The sequence below is a fragment of the Myodes glareolus genome, chromosome 18 (genome assembly GCF_982192425.1).
Source record: "Myodes glareolus chromosome 18, mMyoGla1.1, whole genome shotgun sequence".
NCBI classification, from domain to species: domain Eukaryota; kingdom Metazoa; phylum Chordata; class Mammalia; order Rodentia; family Cricetidae; genus Myodes; species Myodes glareolus.
This window is the reverse complement of record NC_142043.1, coordinates 12,798,840-12,821,214: the sequence shown is the minus strand read 5'-3', so window position 1 is coordinate 12,821,214 and position 22,375 is coordinate 12,798,840.

The window sequence follows — 22,375 nt, the reverse complement described above, 5'->3', positions numbered from 1 at the left end:
TGCCTACAGATGGGAAGATTATTACCAGGCCTGTTTTTAACAGTGCATTGGCCAGACTGTCACTGTGGAGGAATACCCATAGGAATGTAATAGGAAAGCTGAATGAATCTGCAAAACATGGTGATTGTCTGGCTTAGGAGGCAGTGATGCCACAGACACGAGAGGAAAGTACACAGGGGACTCACGCTTGTCAGTCGGCTCTGGAGCTGCGCAGTGGGGAGGCCAGCTGTCTGGAGTGAGGTGGCCTTTGGGCTGTGCTTCTGAGCTTCTCTGAAGCTCAGAAGGTTACACATGTCTCTGGCCTGAACAATACCTCAAGTAATCTCCGTGAGCCTACTTTTGGAAGAGCTCATTGTCCCATGGCTTTAAAAACAAAACAAAACAAAACAAAACAAAAACATTATCTGCCTGCTATCATTTTTCTATTTCTTAGAGAAAAGAGTCCCTTGTCAGCTCCGAGAGAAAGATAGGGCTCCTCCAACTCACCTGGTGCCCTTAGTCCCTTAGGTAGCAAGTGGCAGGCAGTTCAAAGAAACCCTCGGGCTTTGGTCCATGCCCTCTTATTCCCCCAGATCTCTACACACCCCTGCCACCCAGCCAGACTCCTATTCTTCCTTGACTTACTGTAGCAGGGCAGAGTGTGGGGGTCACCTGGAGCAGGCAAGCTATGCCAACAGGAGGCCGGGCGCACACATCACGCAGATCAGGTCAAACTGCCAGCCTGTGCCCCACTTGTGTCCTGGCATGGGAGCTGTGCCAGCCAAGATATTCCTGGAAGGGGGATTGTTTTCTGATCTCCCCACCAGGGAGAACTCTTTGAAATGTACTTGCCTTACACTGACATCGTTTTCTCTGTTTGTGCTGTGGATTCTCACAGGAGACCCGGGGCTGGGCCTCGAGGAAATGAGACATGTGCACAAAGGGCCGATGATCCCGTCAGGGTGGCAGTGGTTGTATCGAAATTGTTACTTCTGTGGAGAATGTGACAGGGTAAAATTTCCAGCTTAGACAGGCAGTTTTGAACCTCTCCGGCCTCATGCTCAGCCCTAGCATAAGAAACAACTGCCGTGGAGCCTGCAGAACCACGTCTACAGACACTGCTGTGGGTTTCATCCAAGGCCAGGCCCACTTACGTTCTGAACTGATGAGAGTGGAAGGCAAAGGGTGGCCCAGCTGTTCTTAACCCCTCCACAAAGTGACCCAAGCACTGCAGACTAGAGCAGAAGATGCGGTTGGCTCTCGGAGAGCCCCTCAAGACCCAGAGACGGACCCAGGGACTCGCTCTCACTGCCCCACAGAAGCAGTCCTTCCGTGATCTGTTCTTCCCATCGTGACACTTAGTCAAGTGTGTCCAACCTGCAGCCCCAAGGACTCGTGTATCCCAGGACAGCTGTGAATGCAGCCCAGCACACTGGTGGGTGGCGGGACCTGGTCGCAGTGTCAAGAGGCTAGACACCCCTGCACCTTGGAGGATCGAGATTCCTAGAGCCGGCTGCTAACTCACTGCTGTCCACACGGGACGATTCAATGCTATGCTTCTTTCCATTCTCCACGCCTGCTGCAGGTTCCCAAAGCCACTTTGGGACATGTCCCTGCTCCAATCCCAACCAAACCTGCCATGATGCCCACTTTTATTAGTGCCCAGAGAGTCTGTATTACTGCACTGTGGGCCTTTTCTGCGCTGAAATGATGCAAGGGCCTTTCCTGTCCCTCCTTTGTCTCTTCAATGTCACTTTTATTCCCTGCCCCCTTTAATGGGGGCATAGCTGCTGGAGCCAATTGCCGGCTGACTTGGTAGCTCAGGCTCCAGCACAGACCCACAGCTTGGAGCCCTGCTCACCATATACTTTGGACAGTGATCAGCTAATACCCGCTGAGCCTAGAGATGGCCCTACATTTCCTACAGCTACCCAAGCCCAGCACTGCACAAGTCCGTTCCTTCCTTCCTGCTCAGCACCCCCAGGGAAGCCCCAGCCTGCCTCCCAGCTCAGTGACCTAGAGATGGTGTGAGGCACCTTAGTGAGGCACCTGAGTCTACTCTTGGAAGCATCGCTGGCAAACCTACAAATCAAGAGAGAGGAGTCTCATTCCAAACATTTACAGCTCTGTGCTGCTTTAACAGACCCCAGACAGGGAAAAATTCACTTACTGTTGCAATAAATTATGTTTTTCTTTTTAAATCCTCAAACAAGCATTGTTTTTCTGTTAGAGATCACCTCTCACACACTAATACTGCGTAATTCTGAATTCCAAGTCTACTTATGACATGACTAGCATGCTGTTTGCGTGTGCTATGCCGTCTTCCTGCTCCAAAAGCATGGCCAAAGGAAGACCCTCCCCGGCTTCCTCATTGTGCCTGATTATATGTGTTGTTGACATAGCCTACGGCTAAGCCGTGACTTTGCCCTTAATTATTAGTTCTGACTGATTGATACTTGCCAAACTCCTCTTCCAACTCTGCGCCAATTAGCTCTCACCGCTTAACGACCATCCTCAGACTCAATAGCTCCAGCACGGAGCGGCTCTTTCCTTGGATGAGTGCAGAGATCTGCTGGTCTTGGACCGTCTCGTCTGTTGAGAGTTTGCGTGGCTGTGTCAGGCTCTGGATGGCTGCAGCTTAGACACGTATGCTCTTTCCCAGAAAGCTGCCACCTTCAGCCTGGCAAGATTTTGTGGAAGGCATGCCAGGTCTCAGCTGATACAATGCCACTTGGGCCACACTGTTACAGTCTGCACAAACCACAGGGCCTTCCAGAAACAGGTGGGAAAGTTGATGAAAATAGCACCAAGATGCTATTAATAGGTCTCATATTATTTTCCACAATACCCTCCTCCCACATGAGGAGGTCAAACTTCTGGCCAAGAGCTAATGATGAAATTGTACCAGGATTATAATCAGAGTCTTCTGATATCAAGTTCAGAGCTTGATGGAAGTTCCCGAGTTCTGTGCTCAGGGGATCCAGTCAGTAGCAAAATTACAGTTATGAAGTAGCAACGAAAATCATTGCATGGTTGGGGGCAGCACAACACGAGGAGCTGTACTAAGGGGTCACAGCATTAGGAGGTTGAGAACACTGCTCTAGTGGATGACTCCCGGCACCCATGAGCAGCACAATTTGGAATCAGGAGGCTGGGGAAGGGAGCAGGGGAGGAAGGGAAGTCGGGAGAGGGTAGCCTGAACCTGAGAGGAATGGGAGCAAATGTGACCCAAAAACATTCTATGCATGTGTGAAGTTCTCAAGAAATGAATAAAAACATGGTTTGGCACAGGGGAGGGACAGAGTGATTGAGATGGGGCAGGAGTGGTCTCCAAATGATCCTGATGGAGCTGGGCCCCAACTTCTTGGTGCCCCTATCTCCTTATTGCAGTGCTAGAACACCACACGCACACATACACACATACACACTCACACACACTCACACACACACATACACACACTCACATACACACACATGCACATACTCACACACACATACACACTCACACACTGTGACTGAGTACACCCCTGTTCACAACACCCTCAGATCCTGTGTTCCACACCACAGCTTCACAAAAAGTCTGGTCTCCCGGAGAGCCCCATCTTAGCCCTGTCTGCTTCCAGGGCCCCACTTCAGCCTCCAGGCACCCATCCCAATCTCAAGTCTGGGGCCTGAGCTTTGTCTCCCTCCTCCCAGTGGTTTCTAGACATCTCAGGTTTTGGGGTTTCCTCCCAGGCAATTTTTACAGGACCAGATGGGGACCTCACACCTTCCCTGACCACGCTGCAAAGAAGTTAAGGCAACCAGCAGCCTGGAGTTCCCACAGGAAACTTGACCACAGAGTTGCTCCTTCCACAGCAGCTTGGTGGCGTCTCCATGCCTGCGACAGCGTGGCTTCCCTCTGGCCTCACAGCAGGACTGTAGAGGTCTTGGGGGCCTAAGACATGACTCACTGGGAGGTAGTCTGTAGCCAAGGCTGATGTCCTGAGTTCAGTCCTTGGAATCCACATGATGGAAGGAGAGGATCAACTCCTGCAAGTCCTCAGAACTTGGCATGCACACCACAGTGTGAGCCCATCTGCCCAAACACGAAATAAATGAACGAGCAAATGTGGAGGGGAAAGGGTTACAGTCTAAATACCAAAGCAAAGACTTTTACATGTCTCCTGGCTCATCTCCGGCCATCCTTACCCTTCTTCTTGGTGTGTCTGTTCCCCTGAAGTCTCCAGCTAGGAAAATAGGGATGGAACCCACTCAGAATGCCTGCTCGACACACACACAAAACCTGGGGTCCCATACCATAACAACATGAACTGAACCTGTAAGCCCATAATTTAGAAGGTAAAGTCAGTAGAAGCCAGCCCTGGCTAGAGAGCCTCTCTTAAAAGCCCTTTGCAAAGGGTTTACTGAATCAGAGGCAGAAAGGGTCAGATGTGAGGGGAAGCAGTGACTGGTGGGGTGGCTCCAAAGTTGTCCTCACCCAGTGCTGCATCCCTGGCTCTGGCCAGTCTCCAAGCCGAAGTCTCTAGGGTGGTGGCAGACAGAGAAAAGCTGACTCAGAGCTTCCCCTGGTCAGCTCTTTTCTTCCCAGAACCAGGCTCAGGCTTAGGTTAGACAATTTTATCATTCAGGACTCGATATGACTATCTTCTGCTTCTAGCAGCTGCGGTAATGTCTCCCCTTATGGGGAAAAAAGGTGCATCTTCGAGACTTGTTTAAGATGGTCCAAACAATGGGTTTGGCTGGTTCTGAACGAGGGAATCACAGCTTCTCAAGCCCGGATCCTAGGCTCTCTGACAGCTGAGTGAGGGAGGACCACTTGTTGGTTTGGTGTTTGCTTGGGGCTTAGAAACAAACAAGCCTGAGCCCCCCCAATAAGCAGCAGGTTCTTGAACCCCAAGATGAAGAGCTAGCCTGCTCTCCTGAGCCCCTGGCCAGCTCTCCAATCAGCCTAGCTCAGGGGCAGATTGTGTGAGCACAGCACCAAGCCTTGCGCCAAACACCTTCTCTGGTTTTTCCCCTCTGCATTTTGCTAATCCTCGGGTGAAACAGAATCGCAGAGAAATGTTCAAGGTTGGACACAGCAGGGAGGAGCGCAGCTCTGGCTCTGGCCCAGTGGAAATAGCATGCCGCTAGGCTCCACAGCAGGAATATGGATGCTAAACAAATACAGTCCCCAGCCCGCCAGAGCAACTGCTTGTTTTCTACAGAAGGCCTGAATTTCCTCAGGTGGGTTACCCGACCCCAAGGTTTCATCACCTGAGATGTTTTACAAGACAAAAAATGGGCCGGGAAGCCAACCCAGCAAAAACTCCAACCAGGGAAAGAATGGAAAGAGAATTAGGTCATTTATTCCCCTCTTGGGCAAAATAAAAGTAACAACAGTATTAATATGTCATAAATATATAATTATACATTATAATTAAACCCCAGCCATTTACATTCATCATTCTCTTTTGCTTTCTCCCAGGCCAGAGGAAAATGCTTTCCCACGTTGCTGGTCCTGACCGTGTCCTGTCATTACGTTCTAATGATCGAGCGGCCGAAGAAATCGGAGCATGGGCTTGGGCCTTCTGGGGTGGAAAAAGCAAAGGAGAGGAGGTCTACAATGACTCAAGCTAGCACATATAGGAACTGCATTCACATTTAAAGTCCATTCAATCTTTGCCACAGCCTCAGCAGAATGATGTCACCGTTTCTGTTTTCTAGATGGAAACGTAAGGTGCGGAGCAGGTTAGGGCCACACAGACAGAGTTCCCGGGGACTACAGAGATCCACAGGTTCCAGACAGAAGTGGGACTTTAGAAGCAACCTGAATGTGTTAAAAATGTCTTCTCCCAGGGCCTGTGCAGATAGCTAATTCAGTAAAGTTACCGTGCAAGCATGAGAAGCTGAATTCGATGCCCAGCACCCACACATAATAACCAGATGTGGTGGAAACTTTGTAATCCCAGCCCTGTAAGGTAGAAATGCGAGAACCCTTGAGCCTCGTTGGCTGGACATCCTAGCCTATCTGATAGGTTGGAGGCCAGCAAGAAGCCCTGGTTCAACAAAGGCTAATGGTGTCTGAGAAAAGACACCCAGGTTGTCCATTGACTTCCATGTGCACATCCATGTGCCCACACATAAGCATGCACCCACATACACACACCAAGGCACATACACAGACAGACCAGACAGACATGGACACACATAAACACACAGCAACATCTGCCTACTTGCCAATGACAACAAGGCAGGGAAATAATAGAAGATGGCAAAGTTCTAGATGGAAAAGCTGAGAGCATGCTCAATGGTGACCTCTGAGACGTGTGAGGTGGGCTTGCCTATACACACGTGAGAAACTGGTGCTGAAACCACACCTGGAACAAGCCTTCCGGTTACTGTTGATCCAGTGCTCAGGAAAGTAGATATGATGGGACTGCCTGGGAATTAGCTTCTGATCAAGGAGTGGGTAAGGGAAAATGGCAGCGTTTGCTGCTGAGCCACCTGCCGTGGGTCCCAGGGAGCTCCTAGCACACTTGCTTGGGAGGTCTCTTTCCTCTGAAAGCCAGAATGGTTTTCAGATTCTGAGGCCATGAAATCGCTGGCCCCAGAGCTGGCTCCTGCGGCTCTTAGAGACTCATGGCAATCAGTCCCCTCTTCTGTGTATTATACATGACAGGTTAGGAGAAAGTCACCAAGAGTCTCAATCTGCCAAACCCTCGGCCACAGCACAACACAGGGCAAACAGGTTCTTTGTACTTTCTCAATTGAGAAGAAGAGAGCTCGGCTCTGTAGATCCACTATTAAATGTGCAATTATCTTTTTTCCTATTTTAAGGTGTATATGTGTGTATACAGGTGTTGGTGTTCCTGTGGGTGGACATGCGTGTGTACACACATACATGTGGAAGCAGACGACAACCTTTGGATACCATTCCTCAGGCACTGTCCACCTTGGTTTTTGAGACACAGTCTGTCCGTGCCATGGAACTCGCTGACTAGGCTAGGCTGGCTGCCCAGCAAACCCCAGGAGTCCTTCTGTCCCCACCTCCCTGAAAAAGGAAGATAATCGGAAAGAAATGATCATGCCCACTTCTGACACCATGAGCAAAAATCCCAAGACTCCAAAGTCAGAACAGTCAAGCAAAAGAGAAGCAAAAGAGACGGCTGAGTTCCTATAGCTGGGGAAACACAGAGACAAACATCTGAGGAGCCCATATGCCATGATCCTCAAACAAGGAGATGAGAGAGATCACCGAACTCCAAAACTTGGAGATTTCACAGGCTGGGCAATAGATGACACAGAGTGAGCCTCTTCCAGGGACAGGCATGACCAGAGGATGGATACAGCTCTGTTTCCTGGACCAAGTTCCCTGTGACTAAGGCAGCCTCCTGTGCCCATGCAAACTGCTCATCCCACTCCCCCCCCAAGTTGGAAATCTCATTGCAGGTCAACCACCTGCAATTGTACACACCCTGGTGATAGCCACAGCCGAAGGGATGCTTCACAATACAGCATCCACTGCAGGGACATGGTGCAGCCACAACCAGCACCCCCAGCAGAATCAGCACAGAGAGGGAGACGGTGTGGGGAAGAATGCTCCAGCACCTGCCCTTGAATGAGAATGAAGACAGTGCTTGTGATGGGTGCCCTTGATTACCAATAGGACAGGATCTAGAATCACCTAGAAGACAAGTCTGCAGGCATGCCCACGTAGACTTGGGTTAATTGGGGTGAAAAGTCCACCCTAACTGTAGGTGGCACTAGACCATGAAATTAGGTCCTAAACAATAAAAGAGAGCAAGCTGAGGACCAGTGTGCACCTCTCTGCTTCCTGACTGCGGGTGAAATGTGTCCAGTCACCTCAAGTTCCTGTCTCATCCCTCCCCCGTCCTTACGGGTAATACTCTCAAACTGAGCCCAAATAAAACATGTCTCCCTCCTTAACTTGTGTTTATTAGTTATTTTGTCATAGTAATGAATAAAGTAACTTAAATCTCTGACTTCTGATATTCAGCATGAAACAGCACCTGTAGATGCAGAGCCACCGGCCGTTTGACTAGAGTCTGAATCCCAAGTTCTCTATGCTGAAGTGACGGATCCAGTCTGCTCAGGTCAAATGGAAGATGCTCTGTGTGCTCATGTGTGGTGGAGTGGAGCTATGTGGCCTGCTTCCTCCTCCCTAGGGATCATAGGACACATGCTTCAATTCCACCCACTCTAGATCCTGTCCTCAGAAGCTTCCTCGTTGCTTGTGGAAGTCACCAGTGGCTGCACCGCGGAATGTGGCTGTCACTTCTGGTTCCTCCCCCAGCTTCACCGAAGCACTTGGCACAGCTGACCTGCCTCTTCCTTCCTTCTCCAGCCTCTCCATCCGGTGACATCACCCTGGATTGGCTGGTTTTCCCTCGTGCTCTCTCAGTCCCTCTGAATGACTTTCCCTCCTCTGAGCAAACATTACATGTTGAAGTTCAAAGCTGGCTTTGGATCGTTCCTACCAGATCTCTCAACAGAACACCTTCAAACCCTGACTGCTGCGTGAGTGTCACACCGATGAATCTAGCCATTTCTATGACAGCTTCGTTTCTACATCCAATCCAAACACCACAAAGCCAGAAGACAACTTCATCTTCTCCACATAATTTTTTCCCAAGTGTATTAAATGGACCCAACATAGTAAATACACCCAAAGCTTGTAACTCAAAATATAAGAACTCGTGGGCCGACATCGCTCCCTCCGAGAGCTGAAGACTAGCTAACAAAAACCCCAAGACCAGTCGTGAGAAGCCTCTTCTGCGTTGTTGGTCATAGTTATCCAAGAGACTCCCCAAACATTAAAGACTATTGCTAATTGCCCTTGGTTGCCCCCAGAGGTGGAAGATAAGTTCCTATTGCTAAAGACCATGCACTTCAGGCACATGGCCCAGAGGTCCCTGAGCTGGAACTGACCTGAATGCTCCCTCCCTGGAGACTAGCTTTCATGGTACCAGCAGGCACATTCAAGGCACAAGGCACTCAGATTGCCACAAAGTCCCTCCGAGAGAAGAATAAGGACTCTCTCGTTTTCTCATCAGGAAGCAAACTGTCAATGATCCACATGCATGGAGAGAGCCATGCACCCCATGCTGCAGGCAGGTCCCTGTTTTGAGGACTGAGCAGCCGACTTGAAAGAGATGCCAGACAGATCCCTTGACCAGGGTATTCTGTCCTGATCTTCCCTTCCTCAACCCCACTGACATGCTCAGAGAGTTCATGACATCATCACCCCAGGCTTCCTTCTAGATCTTGCAGCCACAAAGTGACACTAGGTAATCAATACTGCGGGGTCTTGTCATCTACGTACCCGTCGGCTGCCTTCATACTTGCCTTAGATGCAAACCTCCTGTTCTACAGGACAGGACCTGAGAATCAAACGAGAGTGTGGCATGCCCAGCATCACATGGTGACACACACACATGAGAGTGTGGCACGCCCAGCGTCACATGGTGACACACACGAGAGTGTGGCACGCCCAGCGTCACGTGGTGACACACACGAGAGTGTGGCACGCCCAGGTCACGTGGTGACACACACACACACGAGAGTGTGGCACACCCAGCGTCACGTGGTGACACGCACACGAGAGTGTGGCACGCCCAGCGTCACGTGGTGACACACACACGAGAGTGTGGCACGCCCAGCGTCACGTGGTGACAGAACGGAAGCACATCCGGTGTCCTGAACCCTGGAAAATATCATAATATATCCACTCTCTGCATCTTAACCAAGTACGGTCATTCACTTGTTAGAGACAGGGACTCATGTAGCCCAGGCCAGCCTCAAACTTACAGTGTACTTCTGCTTCCAGGCTGGGATTGCAGGCCTGGGCCACCATTCCTGGCTCAAGCAGATTTCTGCGTTTTCAAATATCGGCTTCCGTTTTTGCTACACAATTTGTGAGACATTGGTCATACTTCTGTGACATAAAATACACGACCCAGCTGAATGTCTGCCATATTCTCCCAGAGCCCTGTGAAAGTCCCCTTCGCACCTTTCCAGGGCACCACCACCATCGATTTGGTATCTTCACATCACAAAAGATTTTTTAATTTTTATTTATGTATATGTCTGATTGTATGTGAGAGTGTATGCTACATGTGTGTGCAGGGTGTCCATGGAAGCCAGAAGAGGACACTGGATCTCCCAGGGCTTGAGTTACCAGCAGCTGTAAATCACCCAGTATGGGTGCTGAGATCCAAATCCAGGTCCTCTGGAAGAGCACCCAGTGCTCTTAACCACTGAGTCATCTCTCCGGCCCCAGCCCCATCTTTATTTGTTTATTATTTACTGTGTGTGTGTGTGTGTGTGTGTGTGTGCACGTGTGTGTGTGTCAGAGAACTACTCATGGGAGTTGGTCGTCCCTTCCACCATGTGAGTCTAGGGATCGCACGCATGCCAGGCTTGGCCTTTACCCACTGAGGCATCTTCATCTTTTTACACTATCCCAATGCACGTGTGCATCTAGCAACAGTGTGTGGGATCATCTTGTGGTTTTTCAAACTTGATGCAAACACCGTTAGATTAGGCTGCTCAAGCCCTGCAAATTGCAGTTGCATTGTTGCGTCTCTTGAGGCTGTGCTATGGGGATGAAGGCAGTGCTGGTTCCCTCAGGGAAGCCTCACTGCCATGATTCCTTTCTCTTTACCGGGGACTGCCTTTCCCTCCCTGCGCTTTTGCCGTCCCAACACTGCAGTGTTTGGGGGACACAGCCTCCTCGTGACCCCATCAATGGTCTCATTTTCCCCCAGTGTGTGGCCGCCTTTGACAACACTGCAGTGTCTTCTGGTCTCTGGGGAACTGGGCTGGGAAGGGGAGCCACGAGGCTGCAACTTTACTAGGCATTGCCAATTTGCTCTCTGAAAGTGCGCGCACCAATTTACACTCCCACCCGGTTCGGTAACCTTCCCGCTGCGCCAAGTGCCTGCCGCATTCTGCTCCCAATTCCTTATAATTTATGAAAGGAAAATATAAAAGAAGCGCTATTACCTTATTAAAAACTCCAGCTTCCTTTCCCCTGCAAAAAGGAGAGGAGAGAGAAGGGTGATTGCATATTGGATTAGGGCCTGGCACGCATTCATCAACTTTATAGTAGCACGGGCTTGGAATTCGGGTCTCCTGAGGGGAGAGTGGGGCCACTGGAAACAAGAGCTACTTTCACCACAGCCTTCTCCAGGAACGCAGGGATAATTTACTCTAAGGTACAAAAACGTTTGCACTTACAGCCTCCCTGGTTCCAATCAGGACGTGAAGGAAAGTGCCAAGACACCAGAGAATAAGCCAGCTCTCATAAACCTTCCAGCCAAGGGCGGCAAGCTCTGGGAGGGGAATCGGGACTGGTAATGAACCTGAGTGCTCAGGCTGGACTGGCTCTGAGGTCTTCTGAGCGGCGACCGCTGGCCCTTGCCCCCCTCCCCATTCCCCCTCTTCACCACACAGATGACCCTTGTCCATTCTACAGGCCTGCCCCAGCCTTTGTCTCCTTCCCCTGGGACTCAGAGAAGGGTTGTAGTCTGGAGCCCTTCTTTCCCTGCCTCTTTAGAGCCTGGGACCCTGTCACCACTGTCACAGTGCTTAATCTGCCTGCCTGGATCCAGATTTGTGAGCAGCGCCTGTCAAAGACCAAGGTCCCCCGAGCAGGGATTCCATCTTTCTCACCTTGGTACCCTACCTGGTGTGAACTCACTGTTTGATTACAGGAGAAAAGACAAGCGAACAACCACTCGGCAACAGTTCCGGGGCCTGTCTTCACACTCCATCTGACCCTCTGCCTGACCTCTCCAGGCTAAGCTGTGCGTTCCCAGGGCAGGAGCCACGCTGTGTTCAAGGGCTGTGGTTGGCGGGTGACACACAGTGTGTGTGCACTAGACTGGGCAACACCGAAATTCCACTCTCACCTTCAGATCCTACCCGGCCCCTGTGTCTAATGAGCAGGAGGTATCTCATTATTGGTGAAAAGAATGGAAGAATTCGCTCATTAGAGGTTGGGGTAGAAGGGAAAAAGCGCGAGGCTCTTGCCGACGCCCAGGATGAAGACTGACCAGAGAAAGCCTGGAGGGGGGTATAAAGAGTCTGTTTTAATTGGAAGGCCTTTTCCCTCCATTTTCTTCTTCATGTTTTCAAGCTCTGACTTGGACCCTAGACATTACAGCCTCTCCAGCATCGCCCTGCGGTTGGAAAAATTGCACATTTCACTTTTATACAAACAATGGAAAGTTCCTTTTAAAGGGGGGAAAAAAAAACTCTTATTAGCACGAGACCAAGGAGATCTGCCGAGGCTCTCAGTCCGATATGGACGGCTTGCCCACCGCCGCGGCTGAGATGGTCCCCGAGGACAGCTTCAAGACAGAACCTAGGGGACTCCTTGGCATCCCGGAGGGCTTGCTTCCCGGAAGAGTTCACCCCTCCTGCCTCCCACCCCTCCTGCTGGAGCCCTGGGTCTGCGGAAGACCTCACAGGGAACTCACAGGAGGAAACCGCTCAGACATGAAAGGCAAGGAATATCCTTTCCCCCAAATAAACAGCCCGAGGTGGCTGCAAAGGGAAGCAGGTCCCATCAGACTAAGCCGCAAATTAAGATCACAAGATGCTGGGCTCTGGGTGTGGGCTCTGTCTTTAAAATATCTTCCAGGAAGCTGCCCCTGGGGCAACCCTGTCGTGGCCTGGCCTCCTGCTAGTGGGGCCTCAAGAGGCATCCACATCTGTTGTCACCAGATGGAGTGGGGGAGCCTGAGCAGGTTGGGAGGCTGGGGACAAAAGAGGTCTAGTTTAGGGTCACTAATGCATGAGGAGGACTGTGGGATGGAGGAGAGAGGGTCCTTCTGGATTTGGGTACCACAGGGTAAGGGAGCCTGGGGCCCCAGCTAGCTCTGCAGAGCCCCTCCCTCACAAGCAGGGCTGCAGAGGAGGACACAGGCAGATACACCCAGGAATGGAAGGAAGCTCTTCGTCAGCACGGCAGGCAGAGCCCATGCCTGTCTTCCCTGGCCGTCACACACGCTGACAGTCAGCTTGGCCGCCAGCTATGTGGTGAGTCCGGGACTTGGGTCTCCCCTCCTGATGCCAGCTCAGCTTGAACAGCAAAAAGAGCAGGGAGCATCCCAGTGCCTTCCAGGACCAGCTGGTCGTGTCCAGAGGTGTGCAGACAAGGACTGCTGGAGCGGTGTGAACTGGTACATCCACAGCCGAGCAGATCCAGCACTATCTCCAGGGAGCTTAGCCCCGGTTCCCCAAGTCCAGAGAACTCGTCTACACAGTTTGTTAAGGGGCCACACGCAAAGGGATTCATAGGCGAGAGGAGGTGGTCATACCCAAACACTGGGCGGGCAGCTCTTGATCAGACCCCTGTGAGGTACAGCTCCGAGGCAACTAGGGCGTCTGGAGGGCATTCCGTGTTTACTTCAGAAAGTGAGAAGTTATTGAAACGAATGTGACAGCCATTCAGCTTAAGAAATTAGAGGGGAGAAGAAGAAGAAGAGAGATGGCTCAGACGGTAAACAAGCATGGCAAGTCACAGTTGGACTCCCCAGAACTTACATAAAAGGCCGGTTATGGTCACGTGGTATGTGACCTCACGTGGTGGTGGTGGAGGGGTATGCTGATCCCTGGAGCTTGCTAACCAGCCATGAACCAATCAGTGAATGCCAGGTACCCTGCCTCAAAGATAAGGGAAAGAGTGGTTGAGAAAAACACTGTCAACCTCTGGCCTTCACATACAGGCACACACGCGCACACACGCAATCAGTATACTGTGAAAAATGTGTTAGAGAAAAAAAGCTATGCTCAGTGACACACTTAGAATCCTGGCACTTGGGAGGCTGAAGCAGTAGTCAAATTATTTTAAGTTGAAAAAGTATAAATTATAAAAGAAAGTATAAATTATAAAATATAAAAATTTGTAAAAATAAAATATAAATTATAAAAGGAAGGAAATAGTAAGACTTGAGGCAGAAATTAAAGTAGTTAGTAGACTTAGAGAGAAACGCCAGTCCTTTGAAGAGGAAAAGAGCCGTGGAGAAGGAAAGATGCTGGAGCCACTGAAGGTGGGCTTGAAGAACGTGGAATGCCCACTGTAGAGACTGCACAGACAATGACCTCAAAACAGAGGGGAGGAAAAACCATCCGTTCTCAGAAAACACAGCCTCCAAAAGTACCTCAAACCCAAAAATCTAAGCAATGACATAATTACTAAACTGTATCGTAAGTCAGATTTTCAAAGGAAATAAAGCCACCCCAAGAGCTTTCCAGTGGCTGGACACGGTGGCAGATGCCTATGGTTCCAGTGCCCAGGAGATGGTGACAATGGGCCAACCTCAGTGACATGAGGAGTCTGAGTGTGGCCGGGGTCCACGGAATGGGGAGACACAGAGAGAGTGTGTTTAACAGTTGACAATTCTAGTGTGAATCAAGAAATAGGATGAAAGGGGGGTATTGCCTTCTCTCCAAGGAGACTAAAGAGGACACGGTGGCAGTTTGAATGAGAACAGTTCCATACAGTCACATATTTGGATACTTGGTCCCTAGTTGGTGGAACTATTGGGAAGGATTAGGAAGTGTGACCTTGTTGGAAGAGGTGTGTCACTGGGAATGGACTTTGAGATTGCAAAGGCTTATGCCTCCCAGCCCCTCCTTCCCTCCCTCTTTCTCTCTCTATCTGTCCCTCCCTCCCCCCTCTCTCTGCCTTCTGCTTGTGGGTCAAGATGTGAACTCTCAGCTCCTGCTCCAACACTGTGCTCATGGGAGAGAGATGGGAATGAGAGAGGGGAGTCATGGGCAGAGTGACTGAATATATGTGGGGCTGTCAAAGAACAACAGCACAAAGAGTCAAAATACATACAAAAGGCAAGAATGATAATTAAGTAAAACATTTTAATTCTAAATGGGAAGAACAGGGTGTTTGTAGAGCAGGACTGGAAGGACATCCTTGAGTGTCAATGAGTGTCCATCAGAGCTGTTGCCCTGCAGTGGAAGTCTTCCTTGGAATCCATACTCCATGGGCACACCATTCCCACGGCTGGCCCTTGCCACCCTACTCATCTCCAAAGGACAAGAAGGGAAATGGGAGATTGGAGCTGGTCAGGAACACTGCTTTTTTCATTATTTGTAGATGATTGATTCTGCTTCCAGCTGAAAGCCCAAACTAATCCAAATTAATCACATTTTCTCATTAATGCAATCAGTTTCAATGTTTAAAAGCTGACTTCCTTTCTGCACACCAACAACAGTCTGCTAAATGGTTTAGTTCTTAAATACTACATATCATGGGAACAACATCCATCCAAAGGTAAATCTACCAAAGTCTGGGCCCTCCGTAGATAAAGATATAAACATGCACAGAGCAGATTCAAAGAGACACAGTTAATGAATTAGACCTCGTTAACTTGAATACAAGTCTTGGACAGAATGAGTTGATAGTGTGGCTATGTCAGCATTTTCCCATCGCTGTGCTAAATCTTATTAGGCATCTCAATCCTGTTCTGGCTGAGATGAAAGCTGGCTCTAAAATTTAAATGGAAGAACAAAAACCAAGATTATCTGAGGAAAGGGGACAAAGTGGAGGGACATTTCCCACTAAATATCAAAGCTGTCAACTTATGATGGTGAGAGACAAGAAGACCAGTGGGAGAGACTGGCAGACCCTGAACAGAGCAGGCATCTTGGGTTCACATGTTTGTTTATCTGTGTAGGGGCAAAAACGGCTTTAGATCTTGCCTCAGGATCCCCCTTAAAAACAAAAACACCAACTTTGATGGATTAAACATTTGTAAATACATGTTGATGTCTTTAAGAAGACAATGGAAAAGATGTCATCATGATCTCACAGCAGAGATGGAATATTTTAAGAAGAAATGAGAGTTTAAACTAGAAAGAATAGTAGTGATCAACTTACTACATTAAAATTAAATTATAGTAAAGAATTGATATACAACATCAAGGAGCAATGAATTAAGGCGCACATAATCACGTGACTGTCTCTCAAAAGACAGCACTGCACAAAAATATGAAACAAAGAAAAAATGATAGCACCTTTCAGTTTATGCAAATTCAAGGTACATATACAGAAAACACTGCACATTTGACAAGAGATCAATCACACTGAAGGATACTCAGTCCAGTACATGAGAGCCAATCCTGACTAAGTGATGTGTGATTCCCCTCTGTATGCTATGAAGATGGTTTATTACCATTGGTTAATAAAGAAACTGCTTTGGGCCTATGACAGTGCAGAATAGGGCAAGGCAGAAATTCCAAGCAGAGATAGAGGAGGAAAGAAGGCAGAGCCAGAGAGACGCCATGTAGCTGCTAAAGGAGTCAGACCGGAAGCTTACCGGTAAAGCATGAGCCTCATGATAAAATATAAAATAATAAGAATGGCTTAATTTAAGATGTAAGAGTTAGTTAATAAAGAGTCCTAAGCTAATAGGCCAAGCAGTGTTTTAATAAATACAGTTTCTGTGTGATTATTTCAGATCTGAGCAGCCTGAACAAATGAGCAGCCTCCTTCTACAACTGAGAACAAATGGGAATGAACAGCGGAGAGGAGCAAGGAATGAACCGGAGAGATGGGCTGTAAGCTGAGGAACTTGGGTACCATCATTTGGTCATACAGGAGGAGAGGTAGAAACTGCCAATGTTCCAGCAGCCATGAACTCCAGAGTCAAAGAGATGGTATGTGGTCAATTCTCGGTCAGCTCGAAGTGAGCAGGTCTTAAAAGGATGAAAATGCTTCATAAGAAGAGTGAGGTTGCACATCCTGTGCAAGTCAGCCTAATTAGTCACTCCTGGCTTTATCTGCATGTACCACATCCCACCCCAGGCTCACCCAAGGGACCCAATCTGGGCCCAATCCAGTCTGCTAAGTGGAGCCAGAGTGACGTCTTTGTAGCAGATAGAGACCATTACAGAAAGCCACAACCAGCCAAACTGCAGAGAACAAGTGACCATGAGATCCCCAGTCCCAGCTGATGTGACAAACCCTGCACCCCAGGCTCAGGGAACATTACAGAAGGGAGAGGGTCCAAAGCCTGGAAGATCCAGAGGACGTCTGCTGTGAGACTGTCTCTTCATATGCAACAGGGAAGCTGCATCCAGGAAATCTGAATAATAATGACACCAGGTGACATGCCAGCATGAACAGGGAACTCTCGGAAGTCCCTGTGCCTAGGTGAAGAGCCATGGGTAAGTAATGACTCTGAGGGCGGAGAATCAGTCTTCCCCAGGGATAAGCCCCATAATACCTTCCCAATACTAGGTCATCAGTCCTAAGACATAGTCATACAGGCAACAAACACTACATGGACCCAGCAGGCTCTGTTTATATACGTAACAATAATCATCAAAGAAAAAGAGACGATGAATTTGAGAAGAAACATGGGTCAAAGTTAGAGGGGGATAGGGGGAGGGATGACGTAAACACAGTACACCTAAATGAAATTAAAATCAACCAATAAATATATTTTGCAAAAAAAAAGCACCACTTATAGTTACGGGTGTTCTCAGTTGTATTTTGTAGGAGTAGAACCAAGACAAGGATTGTGTGTGAAGGTCTTATTGGGTGAGGAAGGGGCAGGGCGAGAAGCTAAGCAAAGATTGGAATCTTTAGCCTCAGGTTGGTCCCATAGGGAGTTTGGAGTTTAACACCAAGAACTTCCACTTGCTGCTTCCACCATGGAGACTAACCATGTGTCTCTGTGTCAGTCAGGGGCGCTGCAGATCACAAGCAGGGTCACTGTGACCTCCTGGGCCTTTCTCAGTGGGGGACTCTGGTTAAGGGGACATCTCTTCGAGGCTGGTTTTCATGGTCTGTTCTCTGGCTCCCCCCTAATATGCACAGCCAAGCAGATCCTGGGTAGGTGCGGTCCCACCCATCGATGACTCATCATTTTCTGGGCTTCAGTTCTGATGCGCTTATCTAAAATAATAAAAAATCGGGAGTCCGATATAGGAGTAAGAATTATAACGAGCAGAGAACGGTGACCTCTTATGTCTTCAGTTCCTCCATACAAAGGATTGAGAGACTCTGTAAGCCCTGCCTTACTACTTCCTCTCTTTCTGTCCTCAGTCCTCCAGAACCTCTATGCTTAATTTTGGTCAGCTAGTGGCTAGCTCTGCTCTCTGATTGGAAGCAAACTGTATTGTCAGAATGCAATCAAAGCATCACAACCCAGAGTTCCATCACGTAAGGTGGTCTGGCGGTCCCTAGAACTATATGTCATACCTTTCCGTCTGTGGGTGGTGCCTTCCCCTTCTTCCAGCATGTAATCCCTGGAGGAAATTCCCATTTCTTTGGGGTCCACTGTTTCTACAGTCTGCTAGTCAGACTGAGAGACACAAGCGTCTCTTTAGCACATCTTCATTTCTGCCAGGCTGCCTCCACTCCGAGGATTGTGTGGCTTTTCCCACGCTGTCCTGTCAGTAGAATTTTGGACACCCGAATCTGTCTATTTGTTCCTTTCTGTCCCTGTCCCTTGCAGCCCAAGCTGGCAGTAGATTTGTTAATATCATCATCTTCAGGACTGTGTGGCTGTCTTCTGGGCGTCATTAGCATCTTCTCCATCAGACAAAAGCTACACACTCACATGTCCTTGAGGTAAGTCCTTGTCTGTCCTGGGCCTCTCTGGCGGTGGACACACTTACCAAAGCTGCTTAGGAACCTATTGTGCCACAGTGAGACCCACAAGACACCCTTACATGTTAGCACCTTCTGTCTAACTGAATAGTTCTCTAAGGCCTTCCGTTCCATCTTTCTTGAACAAGGATCTGGTTGCTACATTCTCGGTTTTAGTTTTGAAGTACATCTTCCTAGCAGGACCTTAATGTCACGTCATGTGGCGTCTACAGATATCTGGAAGTGTTGGACTGAGCAAGTTTGGTCCCTTTGGGTCAATGGTTTTTCCTTTAGCCTGTGTCTCTCCTAGGGCATGCCGGGATAGGCACGGTGGTGGGGTTGGGGAGGTTTCAAGGATGACAAGCTCACTCACACGTCTCCTATGGTACCTTTCCATATAACTCCAGGCAAACCTGCTGCTGGACTTACTGCCGTGCATGCCAGGGTCCCCTTGATCTAGTTCTAAGAGCTTGTTCCTCATTTCCCACTAAGCTCCTCATCCAGCCTCATGCAGACCATCGAAGACTCCCAAGAGTTCTGGAACACGCCCTTCCATGTCTGTTAAGCTGTTACTTACCTCCTCCTTCCAAAGTCATCCTTGTAAAGGACACTAAGAAGATGTCGCTTCTATCAAAGAACTAACTCCTCTTGGGCTCACATCAGCACCCCAAAGATGAACCAGAGATTGTTGGAGTGGATTAATCTCCTCTCTGTGTGTTTCCTTACTAGGACAGTGCATTGGGAAAGGTAGTTGAGCCTAACTCATTAGGCCTGCTAGTATTGGGATTCTTTACCCCAAAACTCTATACACACCTCTATATTCATGGGTATTTATTGGAGAAGGCACCAAAAATCTTTATTACTGTGGGTGTTTTGTAATCATTTATCCCTCAGCACTTACCAGTTTAAAGGTTCAACCTCAGTTGAGAGACTGACCCAGGGTCTCTTGCGGAGTCATTGGGAAGTCATCTTGAGCTAATGTTCTAAGAGGGCTTGGCCAGGCTAGAGGATGGCTCACTCACACAGATGGTGGTGACCCCACCCCACAGGCTGAGCATCATCAGACATGGTGACTAACATCCTTGGAGAAAGTCATGAAGGGGACCTAACTTTATACTCTAAGCAAAATTGTTCTGGTTGTCATGTAAACCACAGGCTACAGGGGACCAAGGAGACAGGAACTCTGGGGAACAATGGTGCAGGCACCAGGTGATGGGGGTTTAGACCAGAGAGATAGCAGGGAAAGTTAGGAAGAATGGTTGATACTTAGAAGATAGTTGCTGGTAAGATGTGCTGGTAGAAAAAAGATCTGAGAGAAAAGCCAAGGAGAGCAACATGGAAGAGAAATCTATTCCATATTTTGTGAATCCAGGGACTTGTGTGGGGTGCATGGTGTGTGCTGTCTGTGAGTGCATGCACGTGGAGGCCAGAGGTAATACCCTACATCTTCCTCAGTTGCTCTCCCCCACCCCCTTCTTTTTCAAAACAGAATTTTTTACTGAGCTCATGAATTTGGCAAGATCCACTTACAGGATTTCTGGTGCATCGGCACCATGACCGGCTTTTTACCTGAGTGCTGGGACTCAGAATTCGGATGTTCGTGCTTGCAGGGCCAGAACCTTATTGACTGAACTAGTTCAGTCCAGTATAATCCAGATCCAAGTACTATATTTATTTATTTTTGTTGTATGTTGGGGCGATTGGACCCAGGAACTAGACCATGGAAGATAAATGCTATACCACTGGGTTGCATCTCAGTCAGAACAACATGGTTTTGAACCACCGGGAGAGAAAAATCACCATTAGAGGGTCCGGCTACCATCTGCAATGACTTGAGCACTCAGGATTTTACAAGGGAAGAAAGTGAGTTTGAGTGCTTCAATAAGTTGTTGGAGGTCTCCAAGACAGTAAGCGATGTGGCCTGGTGGCTTTTGACTGTTGGGCACAGTTGTCTGTGGAGCCAAGAAGAGTACTAGATGGAACGTCTTGTCAACACCCTCTCCTAGAAGCCACTGCAGATATCTGGGTTGCTTCCAGATGTCTGGCTCAGTGGTAGGGGCAGAGGCTCTGAGGGTACACTCGTCTCATGGCCACCCACTGCTCACACCCACTGGCCACAGGCCCCATAGGCCTCTGCTGAGGGTCTAGAGCCCCATGCGTGCCACTGGTGAGGCCCCCAAACATGCATCCAGCACTCCAGGGTAAAGGTGGAGGTTAGGGGGAACCTGTGCCCCCGTGCCACCGAGCCACCTGCTGGCAAATTTCTCCAGCTGGCAAATGTTAGCACCACCACATGGGGAGGCAAACCAGCTCCCGGCTTTGTTGTCAGCCAGGCTAAAGGCTGGAGTCTGAGCATGAAGTCGGGGTCCTTGAGGCAGCCATTGCTGTAGCTACCCACATCTGGATTGCCAGAGGCATCAGACTTCAGTTTTCTGGTCCGGATTCCGTAAGAAGCAGCTTGGGTTTTCTGCTGCTTCTCTGATTCCACTCCCACATTCCAGGTCCTGAGGAGAACACTTTGAGTGACTGTCCTGGGGAGGAAGGGACCCGCTTCTGAAGCTCTCTGGTCTCTTAGCTCCTCAGTTAGCAGCCCTTTGCGGTGTAGGACAGCATTTCTCTCTACTTGCTGTTCACAAGCCCTTTGGGAGTCAAACAACCCTTTTGTTGACGCCACACATCAGATGTTTGCATTATGATTGGTAACAGTAGCAAAATTACAGTTACAAAGCAGCTACAGAAATAGTTTTAAGGTTGGGGTCACCACCACATGAGGAACTGTATTAAAGGGTCGCAGCATTGGGAAGGTTGGGGATCACTGATGGGGGGGTGCAACCACTTCCTTTTCTCTTTCCTTTGCTTTTCCTTCGCTGCAGAAAAGATCTCATGTGTGTCCCATGTACTCAACAGTACTGATGATTTAATCCCTCCACCCTTGAAACACAATGATTTGTTTTGTCTTATATTAGAGGAAAATCATGCAAGGGGGAACCCATGTAACACTGCAGCCACTTTACTCTGGGCTAATTCGTGAGACTCTCCTGTGGGGAACCTGGTGGTAGGAGTGTTGGGGGTCTTCTGGTGGTCATGGAAGGGGTCTTGGGTGACAGCATCTTTTCATTACCAATACAAAATTCAGAAGAGAGTCTAGTCAATAAGAGCCTACCCTGTTTTACACAAGATAGGGAGGACTGACAGTCAAGACTGCCCTTCCTCCATACACAGGGAATGACGATGCACACTCAAGTTCAAACACAAGCAGACTTCAGGATTCTGAGACACAAATTTCTTCTGAACAATGTCCAGGCTCACCCAGAACTGGAGGGGAGGTGATGGTTTCCACTCATCAGACCACCAGGAATGCTTTGAGAAAGCAAATCTAGCATCCGTGGTGATCTGATCCGTGGTGGGCAGGAGAAGGAAAGAATTGCTCTCTCCCAGCTCTCTGTAGGCAGTTGACAGAGCATGTCCAAAGCCTGCTAATAAAGCCACTCTTCAAGACAACAATTGTGTGTGTATGTGTGCGTGTGCGTGTGTGTGCTATGTGCATGTTTGTGTTTGAGTTTGGGTGTGCATTGCCTTTCCCCACATGTGAAGGACAGAGGGCAGCCTCAGGTTTCAGCCTCCGCCCGCCTCCACCTTATCTAAGACAGGGTCTCTTGCTGGTTTGCTGCAATGTAGACCAGGCTAGCTGGGCTGCGTGCTTCTCGGGGCATCTCCCGTCTCTGCCTCCTATCTCTCCATAGGAGCCTTGGGGTTACACGTGTATTC